The 5,572-nt window shown below is 41.2% G+C and overlaps 1 long non-coding RNA gene across 1 annotated transcript; it reads right to left on the bottom strand.

Moving 5' to 3' along the window:
• Window positions 1-1,076: 1,076 nt before the first annotated feature.
• LOC138300820 (uncharacterized) lies at window positions 1,077-4,522 on the bottom strand. The gene is made up of 3 exons (XR_011205017.1): window positions 4,353-4,522; window positions 2,371-2,424; window positions 1,077-1,337 (listed from the first exon to the last, which is right to left on the bottom strand). It is a non-coding gene; the product is annotated as an uncharacterized lncRNA (long non-coding RNA).
• Between the last annotated feature and the right edge of the window lie 1,050 nt (window positions 4,523-5,572).

Raw genomic sequence — 5,572 nt, 5'->3', positions numbered from 1 at the left:
AAAAAGCAGAAATTCGCAAGAGTGAGCTGAAGGGGCAGGGAGTGCCTGTAAATGGATTGAAGAGGCCTGCAATGGCCTCAGAATTACGCTACCTCTGTATTCCATTTTCACACATTTAATTGCAGCAGCCACATGTTTAAGAGGAGGACTTTGGGCACCAGCACATTTTTATTTACAAATTAAGTTCTGCCCTATGGGGCACTTTTGAAAAACGTGGCGCTATACACAGGGCTTTGCCACTTTTCTTGCACCCCTTAGAGCCCCCCCTAACAACACCATGTGTGCATCATATTTAAAATATGGCGCACCATGGTGGTAGTTAGGGGACTAGCATTAGAATTTTTTATGCTAGTCTGGCGCTTTGCAGGATTAGCATAAAAATGTTTGATGCTAATCCTGCAAAGTACAGAGAGGCCCATTGTAACCAAAGGAAGACTCCCTTTAACGCCTGCTCTGAGCAGGTGTTAAAAGTGCCAGAAAAAAATGTCTTAAAGAAATTAGTCAGATTTCTTTGCGCCATTTTTTGGGCCCCCCCTTAACGGGGGCATGCCACCTTTGCATACATTATGCCTAGTGCAGGCATAATGTAGCGCAAAGGGATACAAAGTGGCGGAATGCATGCATTGCCACACTTTGTAAATATGGCACGGTTTTTTTGGCCTTCTAACGCCACATTAACATTAAAAAAATAACGCTAATATGGCATTAGAATGGCGCCAGAGACTCTTAAATATGCCCCTATATTTTAAGTGGCTAGCTGAGTGGATTAGTAAAGCCAGCCTTTTCAAGTGCTTTAAAACACATGAATGTATGTGAAAGGGAAGCGAGGGAGAGCTGAGGGGCACATTTGCCTGGTGGTAGTGAGTGAAACCGAGGAGGAGGTCATGGGGGGGGGGGGCGCCACAATAAACTATCGCACAGGGCGCCACCAGTCCTAAAGCCGGCCCTGCCTGCAGCCTTCCTTCCAACCAATAAGAAGGCCCCCCCACCTGCCGTCCTCCACAAGCACCACAGGATTACAGAACTGCAGTGGGGGGAATAAATGGGACAAGACCAAGAGAGTGGTATGAGGCAACTTAGTTCATCAAATTAATTTAATACTGCTTTTTTTCAAAGAACAATAATAAATACAAATTGAGATTGTCAAGACAATGGCCAAGTTATTTGCACCACGTTCTAACATATTTCCAATCAATTTCCAAATACATGGATTCTAATTGCTTGATGGAAGGTGTAGGGATGTGAGTGTTGCGACCTTCACTTCTTGCATCCACCTTGATGAGCTGGCTTCTGCGGCTCCTGGCAGTGCACCGGTGGGGATGGTTTACAAGGTTCCACTGGAAAAGAAACGGCATGAGGTTAGTAAACCTGAAAGCTTACCATATGTTCAGGGGGAATACATAGTGTCAACAGTGGTATGCATGTACCGAAATACCGTAGCAAAAATATTAACCAAACTCTAGTTCTTGTAATGGCTTTGTCTTGTTTTGTATGTTATTATTAACGTGTGTTTCATTGCTTGCTCGGTTACTAGTTGAGTGAACTGGTGATGTGTAAGGAGGATGGTGAAGATTATTGATCATGAAATTGATTGCTGTGCTGCTAGTGTATATGTTTACTGCTCGCTTCTATGGCTGTGCAGTTATATGACCTAAATTTATGACTGTAAACTTCCGTGATTCCTTTAGATGGCTAGCTAACTGGGTGTGTACCAGATACTTTCTTAGGTGTTGTGATTTGTTTGGGTTATTCACGTTTTTAGGGATTTGTTGGTTCCGGTGATTACTTTGATGTGTATATTGCACACTTAGCTGATGGTGAATTTAATATTTTTTACACAGAAGTACAATAACCAGATTGCAATAATGGTTCACTTTAGTTTGCATGTTGGTTTCTCTGATGGGTTGCGTGATTGTATGGTAGATCGAGTTTTATATTGTTGGTGTTAGTCATCGGTTAAATGGTTTATTAAGTACTTGGCCAGGTTGCTATTTGTTTGGCGAATCGTACCAAAGAAACTATTGAAACTGATAGATGGAAAAACTCTATCAACAAACCTTGCAAAATAAGACAACAAATTAAATCACCAAGTAGAAGATGCTTCTGAGAAGGTGATAAATGTAAACACTAGACATGAATACAATAGGGCTACGTTTTCCGTCTGAGAAATTCCAGATCACCTATTCCAGCCTCATTAACAGTTCAAACCGCACCAAGTATTGCTTTCAACGAGAAGTCATAGTCTGCCATCCAGTTTCTCATGCATGTGAAGAGCTGTATTCCATAGCGAAGGTGAGCACATTGGACAGGTATTGTACTTATTGTGTATATGAATAAGAGTGTATGGATGGAACAATTGGCGATGCATACCTGGTGTAGGACACTTCTGTACCTCGTCCTGGCACTGCTGAACTGGTTTACATGCTGGAATGAATAAAATAACAACAGTTAATAAAGGTAAGGGGGTGGAATAGGCCTACAGTTATTTTTTTGTTTCTATGCAGTACACCAAATCTGATGAAGTACAAATGAAAGTGATGAAGGGCAGTGAGTCATTAGTGGCACAGGGTAGGCAAGGTTAACAGAACGGATTTTCTATAACACACCACAAAACGCAAAGCTGTACCAACATTGTTCCTATATAACTTCCAACCTTTCCCTAATAGCCTTTGGTATTTTATGGCACAGAGAGTGCAACAAGAATGAATAATGTGATGCATGTAGTGATGAATTATAAAGCGTGTAAATGGCCATGGCAATCTCAGTAGAAGTGTACCACCCCATTTTGGATGTTAGGCAGTTTGAAGGGATAGTCGAAATCAGGTTCATTGGAGATTTGCCGTGTTCAAGGTTTTGCTGAAGGCTATTTCAATCAAATTGTAGGTTACGTAGGAAGAAGAAAAGAGTCCTTATTTTGTCATCATTTTGTTCAGAAGTACATAGCTATATAAAACAGTAAATATTAAGAAAAATGTTTTGAATGTGATTTAGTTTGAAAGACTTTGTAAAAAAATATTTAATTTGAAAAAATCTAGTTACAAATTTAATTGTTTTTCTTTCATAAATCGCCTCGTTCTGAGCCCAGTAGGGAGTGTGACACTGGGTATGGCTAGGATTTCTGCTCAGTTTCGTATTTTGAATCAGGCACAACATGGTCATAGATTCATGGTTTTGTCATGGAAATAGCAACAGGTGTTACCTGGAGCAATCTGGGCAGGGAAACAGGTCAGAGAGAGGAATCGCGTGCTTCCTTACCATTTGGTAAGTTTTTATGATAAATAATCTATATCTAAATGTTAGATACTAAATATTCTATACACTGACCTTCTAACTCGTTACACATAGAAAGCAATACATGTTTTTTAATAGCCGCATAGGGCCGGACTGGCAAAAGAAGTAACTACTTCTGGGTTTGAAGAAAATTTTATTTTTTATTTTTTATTTTTAAACCGTGTCAAGTGTGCTGTCGGGACACTGCGACAATTTTCCAGGAGAACGTACGTGCATAAATACGTTCCCATATCGACACGTAATAGGCGTACATTTCTAAAAGGGAAATTGTAATGCAAAGTTTCAGCATTTGAACTTCCTATTTTCCGGTATAGGGATATTTTCCCTGTGAGGAAACTCCTTCTGAAGCACCTCAGACAATTTTTAGAGCATTCTCTCCTCTTTCTACCCGAAACAAACTTTCTCCCGTATTTATACTTTTTTTGCGCCGCATTTGCGTCGTTTTTTGACGCAAAAACGGCGCAAACTTGCAAAATACCATTGTATTTTGTAGGTTTGCGCCGTTTTGCGTCAAAAAGCGGCGCAAATGCGGCGCTAAAAGAAGTATAAATACGGTTTATATCTACCCTTAACAGGTGTACATTTCTGGTCATTTTCTTGGTGGGAATTAACCTGGAAAAGTTTGGGGAGTACCGACAAACCTAAAATGTTGTGAGTATTTACCAACTTGAGTGCGTACCCCCACCATGGAATGAACAGAACTCCCCCTCCTCTCCCCCCCCCCCAATGTGGAATTGCACTTGCTCATAAAAAATGTAAAAACACTGATGTAAACCTATTCATTAACGCAGCCTCCTGTTTACTGAATCATACATATGAATCTATACTTATAAATGATACTCTTTGTGCACATCGGTCAGATTGATGTCTGAAAGTAGCTCCATGAAAGGAGCCCTTAGTGTTCTACCACTTAGGTATCGATTATGCCACGCTAATACTCCGTTAAATTGTGTACGATAAAAATTACAAATAAAAATACTAACATTTATCATTTGTACCATCATTTCAATTAGTTATACATAAATAAGAATTCCTCAAATGGATGGCTTGGCAAAACTTACGTTCCTGGCAGGGTTCTGGCGGGCACGGCTCTGGGCACTGGGGCTTTTGATGGTGCTGCTGGTGGTGTCCTCCTCCCTTTGCAGACATGGTTCTGTCGCTGTGGCACGATCTGCTCTCAAAGAAACACTGGAACTGCAATTCTCCGATGTGTGTCTGCTGTATCCCTAATCGGGTGGTTTTATACCTGAGACAGAGAGACACCCATAAGGAAGGGGCAGTGATCATCATGAAAAGGAGCCAGTCACGATCTGACAAATTGCAATTCAAAAGTCACAGATTGCAACATAGGAGGTTGCATAGTTTGTCAATTGTTATTCACTTTTCCCGGAGGGCAGGGCATTTCTTCCTGCAGCCTTTCCATACCACACCTTTGCAATTAAAAACAAATCCATGACACCTAGTTTGTTAATAGTAAATTATATATTGCGACATATGTTCTTAATGACTTCTGAAAGGATTTACAGGTTTGGAGGGTGTGAAACGAAAACCATGCTCTGGCAATATCACAAATAATGTTTAATCCACTTAGTTCAAAATTCAGCTATTTTGTGAGGAGTAAACAAGTTCTTAAACAGAAAATGTGGCTAAGAACTCTGATCTTGCCAGATTTGCCACTGTTAGATCCCATTTAAGGGGCCATGGGGCAAGCAGGAGCTAATGAGCTTCAACAGTATGGGTTTGGGTCATTTACCACTGCTGTCCCGGCGCGCGTCCTGCAACGGCTCTGTAAATCGGGCCAAGTACAACCCCTTCTGCTTTTGACCCTCAGTTGTAGTGATGTTGAATAGTCACAGACTTCTTAGGGAGATTGTTTGGGGGAACTGGAGATCAGAACTCATATATCACACATCAGCACAATAGGTGAATGTCCAACCCAATGTTTAACTTTTGAGGAAGAAAAGTACTTCAAGGCACACTAGAATGGAATACTACACACACATATGGTGCTGTTAGGCAGGACTCTGCCTCTACCTACTCTCTGCTCCAGTTCTTCTTTTTGGATTACGTGTTCCCCCCTCCCCCCCCACCAGGGTAGAACATGGCTGAGGTTTGGATATCCTCTCTAATGCGCACCTTCTCAGTCTCTTTCAGTTCAGTTTTTACAGTTTTTTTTACCACCTGTGGTACTGGCAACTCTGTCTGGTATTTTTGAGCTAGCTGCTGGTGCACCGGCCTTTTACTGGTGTTCTTCTGTTATTTACAAGCAGACACAAGCAAC

Source organism: Pleurodeles waltl, chromosome 6 (genome assembly GCF_031143425.1).
Source record: "Pleurodeles waltl isolate 20211129_DDA chromosome 6, aPleWal1.hap1.20221129, whole genome shotgun sequence".
In the NCBI taxonomy this organism is placed as follows: domain Eukaryota; kingdom Metazoa; phylum Chordata; class Amphibia; order Caudata; family Salamandridae; genus Pleurodeles; species Pleurodeles waltl.
Note: the sequence above shows the minus strand (reverse complement) of the source record. Positions and strands in the feature narration are given on the sequence as shown.